Raw genomic sequence first — 15,948 nt, forward strand, 5'->3', positions numbered from 1 at the left:
TGAACGTAATTGTCCATTGTGCTATCGTTCGTGGTTCACGAGACCCGCGAACACCGTCGGATATTCGGATCGGAAACCCGCGGAGTCTCGAACCGAACTTTATTCGAAACATAAAATGTGTATACACATAATAACCCAATATATTATTATAATAAATCGTCGTTCGTCCGGGCGGCGGCGGCGGCGTGTACGCGACCAGATGTGCGCGACTATAATATTATAATATTGAAATATATTTATACACTTATACATGCACGTGCGCACAGGTCGTATACCTATATCGTACACATCACGATGTATATTATACGTATTATGTTGTACGGTCGAAAAGGCGCGGCTGCCGCGCGTTCCATTATTAATTTCAACGAAATGCTAAACGACCGGGATCGTATACGCGTGCGGTCGTGTGCTGTACGTGCGTACGCGTACAACACGGTATTTCATTCCGAAGCCTCTGGCGGCCGACCGCGCATATTCGCGCGGAGAAAACGCGCGGCATTAACAATTTTCCGCCGCGACGAAAATATTATCGTTATATTTTAGTTTTTAATTTTATTCTATCGTTATCGGCGCGGCGGATCGACGCCGCGCGTACATGCACCGACATGCGCGTGCATGCATACAACATACGTACGCGATCCGAATAATAATTAATTTAACGCGTGCGTACACCGCCGGATCGGGTTACAGTGCGCGGTATCTGGAGGGCACACGATCGATTCGCGGGATCCGATCGGGGAGATGATCGCGGGTAGATACACATCCGCCGGAGAAATGCACCGTCACTAAATATACAGCGTGCGGTCGACGGATGTTATACGCGCATAGACGTCGGAACGTTCAGACGCCGCGAAGAACGATAAACAATTGCTCATACAAACGTGTACAATATACTGTGGCGTGCTTACGCGTACACAGCTGGTGTGTGTGTGTGTGTGTGTGTGTGTGTACGAGCAGCAGTATTATACCGCGGAACCCGTACCGATGGTCGTGCGCCATTTTCGACGTATCAAAGATAGATTGTTGTTGTTGTTGTTGTATCACATTATAAACTATAAAGTCATAATAATAATAATTATAATTATTATAATAATAGGTATATCGATGTGAGCCGAGATTAGACGACGATATGATGTTATAATACGGTCTCGAGCTCAACAAAATAATAATATAATCCGGATTTTAGACACTCGATATGGTGTACGGCAGCACTCGGTAAGCATCGTGTTGGCTTCGTACGAACGAGACTTATCAATACCACGCATAATCTAATATACTTGATAACGAGTTTAGATAACTATTTATCAATCAATTTTATAATGTTAATGACTTAAACATATACTGTACATTTCGGTTATATGTAAATTTGATCGTAATATTTTAACATAGAGACCATCAAAAATCGGGTTTTATGCTGCTGCGTAATTTTATCTACACAATTTTATTGGTTTTATTAATTTTCCGATAACAGTCAACACATACGTAAATATACTATCGTATATTACCTCTCTGCTGGTTCTATTTCAATTTAATATTACAATGTTAACACCACATACGTATGTTATTGTAACACAATAAACGCCGACCCGTTTAGATATTACCCCGAAATTTCGAATGACCATAAATAAAATGCAAATGTAATAATAATAATAATTATTATCATTAATTTTTTTGTCATTTAACTGTAAGTTGCCGGGTATTTAAAATATTACCTACGACAACCGTTCGGATTTAAGACGTTTCGATTTAGCTTCGATTAAAATGTTGATGACTTGTAGAACTTGTTTAAAACTAATAAACTTTTTACATTGCCCTTTTTATTATTAAAATTACTGTTTTTTTTTTAAATTTAATTGGCCATGTTATTTTTACTTACAATTTACAGTGACCTGTTATTTGAGTTAATAATATACATGATTATAAATCTGAAAATTAACTATAGACTTGTGACATAAAATTATGGCACTTTCGATTAGTATATAGATTATAATCCTTTTAAAACGCCATTCAAACGAGTAAAGTTTATGTAACAATTGAGTAACAATAGTTAAGTAATACGAATGGAATCATCGTTTATGCAACGATCTATGCAGTTCTCAACACGCAGACTATTAGTGTAATACGATATTATAATTTTTACTTCAAGTATCAAAACACGACTAGGTACACACTATAACAAAAATAATACATTTCGATATTTCATACTTATAGTTCTTCATCATACAAGCCATAGTTAAGTGATGATGACCATCAAACAAGATAGCATAATACCTATTATTATGATAGGAAGTGGTAAACAGCGTCGATCGGTATTGTATACGCCGTAAATATGGTATACCTGAAAATATATAATATTATGGTAAATTGTGTCACAAATACTATTGCATGACATAACTTTATGATTAGAAATTGTTCTATAATATTTGAAAACTTTTAAATTGTTCATTTTAATCGTTTTCTTTAGTCCGCTTTTATATCGACGCCACTAGATCAATATTTTTGGAGGTAGACAAAAAATGAAGAGTTCACAGGTAGCTGTTTTCCGCGGGAATATAATAAATACTAATTTTTCTCAATATACAGTATTACAGTAAGTATAGTAAAATAAATATTTTAATTAATGATAATATTTACTTCGAAATATTCAAATTTAAATTAAATTTTTTTTTTTTTTGAGGTAAACATTTAAAAGTTGCACAAATCTTCTCCACGTCCTCCGTCAATGTGCATCCATCCACGTCATCTCACTATTCTCACTTATTATAACCGTTTAATTTGATGCTGTAGTTAAATTTTTTCTTATTTTAACGAATCGATTCCCGTTCAAAAAGGAAATTTTATCGAGATGAGATGAATCCGCTAGTAAGATGGCCAATTATACACAATTCCTTTCTTATTTTTTACAGGCTCTATATGAACTGTCAACTTATAAGTAAATGAGGCTTGGATAAAAGCTTAAAACTGTGCGTTAGCAACCGTTGAAGTGGAAGCCAATAGGTTAACACCTGTATAAAAAATGAAGTTAACTTTCTTCAAATATTTTAACTGTCTAATAGCGTCTCACTAACGTAGTCCGTTTAGAATTTTTCAAGTAAGTATGATTTTGTATTGCAAAAATAGTTTAAAAATTAGAATGTTAACTGTTTTTATTCATATTAATTTGATAACAGACTGAACGAAAACGATAACCAACTAAGCTCATGTAATGATATCCATATATCATACACAATGAACATTTCTTATAGTCAATTAATATGACATGTTATTGTAATTATTATTTACTAATATATAATTCACTAATGTATAAAGTCTAAATGTCATGATATAGTCATTATACATATCAAAGTACTAATGACAATTCAAATAATATCACAATAAACATACTTTGTTCTACAATAACAATTATTATAATAAAAATAAAAATACGATAGTGACGAAAACAAAAAGCAGCATAAAACGCCCTCCCACGGGCTCATCTAGCCCCAGTCTTTCTAGCGTCTTACACACGTACACTTTCAGTGCGTAAATGTGTAAAGGACGTTCATGAAGGCTGCAGTTATTATTTTTTACATATCGTCACCATCGTAGTTGTGTTTTAATACTAAAAAGTGTGTTCTCTTTCTTTCTTTACAATCACACTCAGATTCTATCTCCTTTTTACCCCTGGAACTTTGTCAACCTTCATCATCGGTGTAACGCGAAGCAAATGCGCATCCATCTTCACGGAAGGTAAAAGATTATATTACTTACAAGCCCAATCTCTCTCTCTATATTGGTAATTTAGCAAAATCCAATCATATATATATTGGTGAGTTTTGTAAGATATTATATTATATTTATATATGTAATTAGCCAGGTTTCACAGAAGAACAGTTGTGTTCTCCATAGGTAATTTTATAGTTTATTGTAAAAGAACTCACGACCCCAATAATAATACTTCCTCTAATAGGAAAAGGTGATAAAATAAATATAGGTATACCAACATAAGGTGTAGGCATTCTGGGAGGTCTAATTAATAATTACAGTTACCTCATTCCCTTTACCTTAGTTTGCGCCTATTATTTTATTACACTCATCTCAGTAAAATACATTTTTCAAATGGGAACGAACTCGGCCTGTAGGGTAAGAACTCGTGAACCAATCCAATATTAACCTAAAATGTAGATAGATTTTCGAAAAACCAGACAACCCGTCGAACAGGGGTTGATGCACCGTTTACGTGCGTCGTTATGTGTATAATAATTCGTCGTATTTTTTGTGCGCAACAAAATTATGCATAATATCGTGCCATTGATTCCGCGAGATCGAATCCATCTCGCGTCGACCACGGCAGTAATAATAATAATAATACCTACCTAATAATGATAAACGTCTCCGCCTCTGCGATTCGTGTTTTTCCACATTACACTGTATGTTATTATTATATTATATTATACGGCAGCGAAGTCAGCCGCGGCCAGTACACACTCTATTTCCTGTTGTCGCGCCCGGTCCGGAACCAGTTGGACCGCTTGTCCCGGTTCATTCATCGGTTGTCCCCACCGCCGTCGCGCCTCATTCAGCAGATTAAAACAAAATATTATTATGCGCGCAACACCGGGTCGGGCGCGCGTGCTGATTTTTTTTTTCGGTTAACGTCCATACCGCTTTGCCCGCGGATTTTTTTACTTGTTGCTCTCGGGTATTTTTGCCCTCTCCAAGGTCAACGGTTTGCGCGCGAACGATGATTCACGCGTCACGCGCACTCCTTCCCGCGCCGCTTTCCGCCGTGGACGAGCACCTAAGTGCAATATAATAATAATCTATCATCACGATGTGTAGTTTATATATTATTATCGTATGTGTAAGACTTTAAGCTCGCGCGGGTTGGCCCGGATAATGAATCTTTTCCGGTAGACACGCGAGTACGCAATGCTTCTTCACAGATAGTTTGTTAAAACTTAAGATATTATTGTTATAACTTGTAATATTAATATAGTATGTAGATTCAATGATTCAAAGATTTCATGAAATTAATTAATATTATACGAACAGGTGGCCGCATCCGTCGCGATTTCTTAAGGGGTTCAGTGTAGGCAATTTATTCTAAAATCCAATTGAAAAATCATAAAATGTTTGATGCGTACTATATTTGATAAAAAATATTTAAGAATTGCTCACGACGCATAGTGTACTGACCACGTTTAGAAATCGTGACGTTATCTCGATATTTTTTACACAGAACCGTTTGGCATATTAATATAATATTTTGTTGTCATATCTTATAATATTATATATTGTAAAACAAAATGAAATCAATCGAAACCTATATTTATCCGTGAATTCAAATTTGTAATTGTATATGCTAAAATAACATTATTCACCCAATGCCATACGTTACAGTATCAACAAAAAAAAATATTAAATAATAAAATTCATTAAAAGTAAACGATTTATTATTTTTATATGATAACTGATGAGCACCTGGGTAGTTAAATATTTTTAATTCTGTAAAAATAAAATAATAAAACGATATGTTGTGAAAAATATCTATTTGACTATTTTCTACCTACATATTATTTAATTTGAAATGGAGCATAGTTTCAAATGTTTTTTTGGCCAAATGAAATAAATTAACAATGTTTGTTTCAATTATTATTATATAAAAGTTTTTTTTACCACGTTTTCTATTCGTATGCTGCTATAATAATGAATATAAATTGAATTAATATTGTATAATACATCAATAATTATTTAAATTAATTTCGTGTGGCCTAATACTATAGTTTTTATTATACTCAGTACCTACTATACATTTAATGGTTATCCTTAATATACAAATATGGTTTTAATATACTAAAAGGTATTACAAAATGATGTATTTTAGCCAAAATATATATATGTACCTAGGTAATACAAATACTTTATACCTACATATAGTATTTAATATATATTCAATGTAAAAACGTGGAATTTTAAATCCAGTAGTTTATGTAATTGTATATTATAAATTATAGATTACCACGAATTTATTAGATAGTTGTGCTATTCGCAAAATTTTTTATAAATATTAATGAGCTCGAAAATAATATACCACGATATACTTTCTATTGTAAATTTGTAAAGAAACGCACAGTAAATCAAAAAAAAAAAAAAAAATGTCGAAAAACATATTATATTTTATTGTAAAATGTTTACAATGTAAGTTGTAACAAACATAACACAACATACCATGTTAAATTCTAGATAACATGTTATGTAGATCAATAAACGCATACACATACAAAACAAATGAATAACATTTACTCACTCAATCTATTATACATTTATTATAATAAGTAATCCGCTGAATAGTGACTTGACGCGATTGTGATTGAACCATTAGGAGGTATACATCAAAATCGTGCCACTAAATTACATAACATAAACGTTATTTTGTTTCAGAATCTTGCCGGAGGTAAAAACGGAAAAAAAAACGTTAACCGACGAATAAAATTAAGGCAAAAACAAAACTACTCAACTGCGGTTAGAGAAATTAACTACACATAATATTTTGTAATTCGTTTCGCACTCGATTTTTTGTGAACAAGACATGGAAATTAAATGCTCCCATTTATTGTCCTTGCTCTCGTCCTATTTTTACGCCCACAATATTTACAAACTTGTAAACACACCGATAATGTTATAATAATATATTTATACTGTAAAATCGATCTTAAATTAGTAAAATATTCAAATTTTACACAACGAAAAATAGCTGTAAATACTGAATAGTTTTACTATACATAAATATATAATTACTTTTTATTTTTTATTTTTTATACCACTCGTTCATTGGAAACCATATTTTTTCGTTTACATATATGGTTATAACATTTTATACTTTATAATCCAACATTAATTAAACCAGTTGTAGTATTACTAGAATATGCTACAAAAATAATTCAGCATGGAAAATCAGAAATTATATATTGTCGTCATAATTATACAGTAAAATAATGTATACGTTATTAAAACGAATAACGGATAATTAAAAATAATTTTAATTTTCTATAAAAGAAACAATTATAAAATGGGAATGAATAATAATAATCGATTGCATAAATTAAACAATTTTAAACTAATCTAAAAATTAGCTTTTAGCAATAAATATCAAATGATATATATCATATGAAATTAAAAATCGTAAAATAATGTTTAAGGCCTTATTACTCATTAACTCTTTTTTGATTCATTATTATCTTTTAAGTAATGTTTAAACTACCTGCGGTATTAACTATTTTTCATAAATATATATAGTTTCATAAACTAAAATAGTTTAATTAAATTGATTTAAGTCATACCAATAATATTAGCTCATACATTGTAGTACATACATCGCTATCAATAATATTATGTAATTACACAAAATAAGAGCTTAAAAAGTATATTATTTTATATTTTCCTTTAAAATTATAAAAAAAAAATTGGAATTATGTAAGCAATGATCTTTTTTATAACAAAATATATTATTGAAACGAATAAGTGTATAAAAACTATTGATTTTTAATTATAATTATTATGGTTCGAATTTAAATCCCCTAAAACACATCAATCAAAAATGCCCATTCGACGCAATAATGTCCTTAAAAAATAACCTACATTTTTTTTTTTTGGCACACCGTTTAACTATACGCAATGACTAGGAAAACTATCTGCATTAACACTTTTATATTCTAACTAAACTAACTGTATTAAGAAAAGAAAATACCAAACTTAGGCACGCACAATAAATAAACATTATACTGGAAATAAATGCGCTCGTGATATATCTCCTACTGACTTATTAACTGTTAGAGTTCAGGTAAGACATCATATCCTAAATCATACGAGATAGATGAAGACGTTATCGTATTTATATACAGAACGAGTAACATTTGGTACGAATGAAAATGTACTTAAAACTATTAAATCAAACACCATGGAAACAATATATTTTATTGATGTACGAGATACTTGTATATAATATACAGATATATATATTTCTCTTAAAATTTTGAATTTTATAATTACAGTGTAAGCTTATAAAATGCATTAATATTTACACATTACACTAAACTTAAGTTAAAATGGTTCTAAAAATAAAAGATTATCGAAAAATATAAAATAAAAGTTTCAGCTTTGAAATGTCTATCTATTATACATGAAACAAATTATATACTTTGAATACATTGTCCTAGAGGGCGGTGGTCGTTTGGGTGAAGGTAATGATTTTGATTTTTGACCTTCCGGGCGACTGTCATTTGTACCATTTGGGCGAGTGAAATTATTTTTACCTATACGAGGTAAAAACCCGGTGACAGATACGGATAATATCGTTAAACATTATTAATCACTTTTATTAAAAACAAGATTATGATTCAGGTTTGATTATGTTTAATTAATTGTAGAGTGTATGTTATAAGCATTTTAACCCGAACGGTATTTTTAGTTGTATTAATTCTCGCCCAAATGTCATAAATATATATTCCCCCAAACAGACCATATTTTGGGTCGATTCGCCATTCTACGTCCATTCTGGAGCACCCAAAAAAATAACGCACTTAGTATTAAAATCTGGGCCCTAATAATCACATATTCTAGTTTATTTTTTATAATTTTTTACATTTAATAGATCATTGTTTTTTTTTTTTTTTTTTTTTAATCAAAATTCGAAAATCACATTATTAAATTATACAGTTTAAATATTTAATATTAAAATATCAATGTAATAATATTCAATGTTATCAGATTATTTCATTTAGGTATTACATTTGCTAGATCAGAGCAGTAAGTTCATTTTTTGATTTTGATTTGTAAAAATTCTAATTTCCAACATTTGTAAGTTGTCTATGTTGTCTTTGAAAAATAAGATACAATTAAGAATCCTTTAAATTCGGTTTTTATCGAGCCAAATGGAAACTTTACACAATTATAAATAATACATCTGATTATACGTATTGTTTATTATATAATAATATTATACTACTGACTGCTATGCGTGGCGACTATAGCTATATTTAAGTTAGAACTTTTCGTAAATTAGGTAACTGTAATGTTTACATAAAATTTACATCATACAACTCGAGTCGATAACGCCCGAAGGTCGAAAGGAGCAAAAATCAAAAAAATCTCGACATTCAAAAAGACATTCAAAAAATCGACAGTTATTATAACAATATCACTTACAATAGAGTTTATACAAATGTATTAAAGTAAAATATAATATACATACACCACTCGATCAGTTGGCTATACAACCCAAATTGATTTGTCCTTATATGTTTCTAGGCCCAAAGAGTTTTAATGTTTGTAGTTCATATTATTTAATAATTTAAGTATATAGTATGATTTATTATAAATCATGAAGTAATAATCGTTTGTTTGTATGTTTTCTTCGACAGCTAAGGTCATTAATTACACACGATTTTGCTTAAACACTAGTTTTCCCCCTTTTAAATTACATGATATATAATTTGATTTTTCTTAGTAATTATGAAATATTTCATTTTTTCCAGGTCCATGACTTAGGTGCTAACGTCACATTTAAAGTGCTAGGTATTTACATTCTTCGAGCCCCACTTTGTATTTGCGACATTTCGTCAGCATCTAAATGCTGACCATTAATGCATTAGTGTAGGTAACTCCACGGGTTTCGCATTTAGGTTAGATTTTCCTTTGACATTAGAAAACTAGTGTTGTTCTGGTGTGTACGTTTTTAGTTTATTTATTACTTTTATTTATTTATTTTTTTTATAATTCAAGGCCGTTTGATGCTATTAAAACCTTATCGGACATTATTTTAAACGTTAATAATTTATTATTTTGTCATTCAATTTTGTAAATATGTATTTACTACAGTTGTTGATAAATGTCTGTTTAATCTGCGTTGGAAAATTAAAATCCATATTTTGGCGTGCTCGTAGAACGAGTATCCGAGTTTAAAATGCATTTCCAGGACCGAAAGATACCCGTACAAAACTATATGTGTGTGTATCATATACTGCAGTAACAGGATCTTCGCGTTTATTAAATATTTCTAGATTTATAACATTACGATTAATACATCGCATACACAGACACACAGCTATATTGCAAAGACGTATATTCTTGTATACAAGAAGCGATTAATTTGTACGTATTTTTACGGGTTGTGTGAATCGGTGAAAAACTTCAGTTGTAAATCATTAAAAAAAAAAAAAAAAAAGATCGGTGTGTATAGATAACCCGTTTGGTTCACGTAAACAGCTTCTCGTGTTGATTGGAATAGGAAATCGTTTTTATATTAATATTATTATTATTATCTGTCCCTCCCTGTTGTACACCTCTTGCGCGTGTTACGTGTTGTTTTAATTGCATTCCCGGGGGTCGCTTCGTGATAAAGCTATTAAACCGTTTCGGTGGCATCCAATGCGGGAGCTTCCGTAATGTTTTTATTTTCTCTCTCCTCGCCGATATGATTCTTTATTATTTTTATTAATATTGAGTATATATAAAAAAAAAAAAATGTATAATTACCGCCCGCTAATAATAGACTAGCGCATATCTCATGGGGATCCGCGTCGCGAGTGCATAGTATACCGCAGCTATGTGTACGCGCGCCGTGCATACACTATATACGCGCACGGTAAAAATAATAATATAATATAATATAATACGCACATAATATTATTACTGCGAGCGCGTGTGTGCGCGGAGAAAAGTTTGTGTGATATTATTACGATATTATTAAATTATTAATTATTTAATAATTGATGGGTGGTGGAAATCAAGCCGGACCGACGAATGGAATACGGTCCGAGGCCGATAGCAACACGATATTATATTAGTATTGTTGTTATTAAATAGGCAGTACGCCGGCGGGTAGATTGACTTGACTACGGCAAAGACGGACACCGAAATGGCAAGTCATCAACCGCGCGCGCCGAGAGATGGTAACGTGCGCTATAGAAAAACTCCCGGTCGGCGTTTGTTATAATATTATATTATTATTATTATAGACAAGTACGTCGTATGTACGTGTACGCGTATAATACTGTAATTATCGGGAGGTATACGGCCTACATAATTATTAACGCGCGTTATGATTTCGGTTATTTATCGTTTTATTTAAACAACGCAATTACTGTATGATATGGCCGCGCGTTACACGCATATAATAGCTACGTATCATACGTCGTAACACTGCAAGTGCGTCGGATCTCTATAGAGTATGAGACGTGTGACCAATAACGCTGCACAGTGTGTGGCGCATATTATATATGAATAAAATGAAACGATAAAAGCGAAAAATAACGCCGATGAGCACACTGTTGCATACTTATTATGTCTCCTCGTAATACGGCTGCTATGTGCATAGACGATAGATGCCTACCGCGCGTTGTAAAATATGTATTTTCAGATGGCGGTTATCAATTAAGGGGCAAAGGTGAGGCAATCCCTATCACTTGGATGCGCGGTGAAAAGTCACCGTAAAACAATAGGAATAATAATATTTTTGCATTGATAGTAATTTTTTTTTATCGCGTCTACGCCAAAAATGAGCTGTCGATGCCGCGGTTTAAGCGTTGGAAAATGACAATGTAAGCGATTTCAAAAACGGAAATCTCCCACTGCGCGGCGGTCGGAAAAGTTACCGTCCGAATCGGATCATATAATACACGAGAATGTATCGATACGGTACCTGATGGCCAAAGATGGGTCACTCCCGTGCCAATAAACTGTTTGATGAATTTAGATACTGAGAACGGCAAAAACAGTTCATCGCAGGTTAACGCAATATCTATAGGGTTCGGAAGTCGATGCATTTTGTATTATTTTTTTTTTTTTTTTTTTTTTTGGAATTTTTTAGACGATGCTCTACAAATGTGTTTTATTAGCATGTGAATCTGAACAACTGATTTTTATTTTAAATTTGTTTGCATTTTTTGGTGTTCATTACTTTTTAAGTCATTTTTTGACATTTCTAGGTCATTTTTCCACAATTTTAGTCATTTTTACTGATTTCACATTAGGTTACTTCTTATTGTTCCTTGTCGACCATTATAAATTAGTTAAAACTTTGAAATTACCACGGACTAAGATTAATACCTATTCGATTTTATCTCACTGATTACAGTCGTCGTTGACGTGCTGTGGTGAATATTATTGTTCCTAAATTTTATCAGTTTTTGGTAATATTTTCGAAATTCCGAAAATTAAAACGTCGGTTATTGTTCGTCCACGTCTACTATATTTGTAATTTTTTTCATTTAATTTTTAAGGACATTTATTTTCATTTTTATGTCATGTTTGGAGTAATTTGAAAACTTTAATAAATGCATATAGAATTTATAGTAAAATAGAGTTCAATTTTTTAAAGAAATACTTATTTGTAATTTTTTTAGGTCGTTCATTTTTAAAGACATTTTCTATTATTTTTGTGTCATATTTGCATTTTTTTTGGGTAATTTTTTTAATGTTTTTAAGGTCATCGACTTTCGATCCCTCGACTAATATCGATAAGAGAGTAGATTTTATTATATCAATAAATAAATAGATAAATAAGCTAATTATAACTTATTAAAATTAAATCATGTTTTTATTTGCTTGCCGTCGTAGTAAATGTTTGTGTTATTAAAGGTTAAAGTTAAGACAGTGTTTAAAACACACATAAAATGTTAATACACGTTGTGGGTAATACTCTCGTGATTTATATTGGCGGTTTCAATGGCCCTCAAGTTTAAATATGTGTCATAGGTTCAGTACGATAATAATATAATGTTAACAAGTATCAAATTATAAGTAATAAATAACAACTTTTTTATGGACTCGGATATGTCGTTGAATTCAAACGGTACACCATATACAAAATAAATAATCATACTAATCGTATATACGTTTTAATTTAAAAAAAAAATAAACTGCACGAGATAACTAATAAGCGCTTAGTTAAAATAAACATTTATATACTGAATTTGATTAAATGTTACATAAATCTAAAAATATTAAGATTTATAATATACTAATCGAAATTTTAATTGAAAATTAAATCCAATTATTAATAAAACATACTTCTGCTCGATATCGTAATAAATTGTATACCGCACAACATTTATGTTTTACGCTGATATTTTAATAATAACCGATAATTAAAATATATTTCGTAACCCTGAACTTTCAATTCACACCATTCGAGTAAAATACCTATTGATTCAAAGACAAAAACAAGTATAGCATAATGTTATTTGATACAACTTCTTGTGCTATATAGATGCAACACGACTCATCAAATGAACTCAAAATATTGTTATTTTAACGCCTTTTATTATTTCTACTAATACACGCGTACGGAGAGTTTTGGTTCAGAAAGTGCATAGATATTGAATTAGGACCTGAAAAATGTTTAAAACCATTATAATTATTACCTATATTGTTTTGTTACCATACCAAAGTTGTATATACAAATTATATTTTTCATTTTTATAAATACGTAATTTAATAACAATGTTATTTTTCAAAATGTATAAATAAAGTTATTATAATATCAATAGGTTTCATTAGGCTTATATTTACTGGTCTACTAAAATGAACTTATTTAAAAATATAACTAGTTCACTAATTAGCATGGATTTGTACGACTATTTTTGGAATTCGCACGACGTATATTATTTTTTAAACTTGAACTTTTTCAATGTAATGTAGCATTTAATGTAGATTTTGTCTAGTTTATCTATCTTTTATGACAGCTAATATATTATCAACAGATTGAAAAATTTTGACATAAAGGTGAGCTTCAAATGCATATACAAATTGTGTGTAACATGTATTTTTATTTTTTAAATATGCATATAAAATAAAATATAAAAAATTATGAGAATTTCATATGTGTACGAATAACTGAAATACATTATGTTTAAATCTGTACTCTTATGATTACAAATAGTACTGATTTAGTAATGACATATTATTTCGATTTTCAGGTATTATAAAATTTAAATAGTACATGAAATCATCTGATGATATTATTAAGCTAAAAAAAGATAGTAATCGTTTTAATACAATTTTAAATAATGTATGAACTAATCGATTTACAAAGTGAACGACCAAATATTATTTTGGAAATCAGTGACTTGAAATGTTGTCATGACCTAAAAATATCTTATATTAGAAACATCTGGTTCGATAAATGCAACAATCAATTGGTATATCAATGAACAAAAACAAAACAAAATAAAACAAAATATGATTTGTTATCATCATATTTTATAATGATAAAAAATATTGGAGTACTTTTTCAAATATAATTTATTGACTATCCCTTGGCTTTTACTGATTCAGGAGTTTGAGACATTTTAACATTTAAATTATGAACCGTTAAAATATTTTTTGATAGTTAGCTATGTGACTTAGTCGATATTTTTATTTAATTTTTGCAATTGTTTTAATAAATATTTTATTGTAATGATTCAAATTTTAAAAATAATATAAAATTATGAAGTCATACACTATTTTAATTTTTAATTTAAAACAAACTTTACATATTTGATTTAATATCATTTAACATTTGATGAGGTCATATAATATATTTATTTTATAATGATCGAATTACAATATTGCTTTACTTACTTATATATTTTTTTCTTTCGTTATGAAATACGATTATACGGAATGAAGTATAGTATTTTAACTATTGTAATAAAAAACTTTTTTATAACTAACAAGGAAGTTCAAAATTTCAAACTCAAATCCTGAGTTCTGGCGTGATGTCACCCAAGCACCCCGGTACCCTTTAAAATGATTTTATTGATTCGACATTTTGTAACCATCTTGTAACCAAATTTAATCCAAAATTCAAGATCCCTGACTTGACTCAAATCCCATGAAAACCGTTTTAAGTCAGCCGGTCATCACAGTGACGTCACACGTTAAGCTGGTATCTTTCAAAACAATAAGATTGATTCGAAATTTTCAGATCATTTTGTAACCAATTATAATTCAATATTCCAGATACCTGATTTCACTTTAATCAATCTATTAAGGATCGCTCTAAGTGACGTAAACATCGTAATATGTACTTACGTGTTAAAGGTTTTATATATTTATTTATTGGCCAATTTTTTTGCAGAATGGTGTAACATTCAGGTCAAATAAAAAAAAGCGGAGTCATATGTCTTCTCTTCTTTTATTTGGTCTTGTTATATACTTGATCAAATATTTATACTTTGATATTTATCTAAATAGTTTACTGAGTTGCTCATGAAAACAAAATATACATTAATTTGTCATTACCTAATAAAACCTTTTGAATAATATCGTTGATGAACACTATTATTTTTTATTATTCTTTCTGTTTCTCATTTACTTCTGTTATTACTGGTTATGAGTTGGTACCCATCCATAAAAATGGTCAAAAAAATTGATATATTAGCTATTTTTTTTATATTTAATTTTATTGGATTTACCTATGCTGAATGTTAGTAATTTTTTTAAATAATTTCAAATCTTACTATTTAGAGTTAATTTTAATTATAAATGGTGTTTGTATTTGGTTATAAAAAAATCTAAAAAATAGTTATCAAAACTATTGCATGCAATAGGAACTAATGACAGTAGGAATCTATTGAAATGTTTTGTTTCTATTTAATTAAGTAATATTCAAATAAATTGTTTTTGTTTTTATAGATAAACGTAAGGCTTATTTAATTAGTTTTTTAAAAATATTTTAAGTAACGGCAATTTTTTTAAAAATTTAATTTATTATACTATTAATCTATTAATGTATTGTATATTTTTGTAATAATTACACGTTATTATAATATATATATTTATATTAAAATATATTATACATATATTCAATATGAAAAGGATATACATGATATATTTTTGTGTTACGAAGTTTCAATATAAAATTTGTGTTCAGCATAACTATTTTAGTGCACTAATATGAAAACTTATATTGGTTAATGAGTT

General features: G+C 29.8%; 1 long non-coding RNA gene across 1 annotated transcript; it reads left to right on the forward strand.

Annotated features, from left to right (window-relative positions):
* The first annotated feature begins 2,363 nt into the window (after positions 1-2,363).
* LOC113555221 lies at positions 2,364-3,350 on the forward strand. The gene is made up of 3 exons (XR_003405334.1): positions 2,364-2,590; positions 2,907-3,091; positions 3,171-3,350. It is a non-coding gene; the product is annotated as an uncharacterized LOC113555221 (long non-coding RNA).
* Positions 3,351-15,948: the final 12,598 nt, after the last annotated feature.

This window comes from Rhopalosiphum maidis, chromosome 2, assembly GCF_003676215.2.
Source record: "Rhopalosiphum maidis isolate BTI-1 chromosome 2, ASM367621v3, whole genome shotgun sequence".
In the NCBI taxonomy this organism is placed as follows: Eukaryota; Metazoa; Arthropoda; class Insecta; order Hemiptera; family Aphididae; genus Rhopalosiphum; species Rhopalosiphum maidis.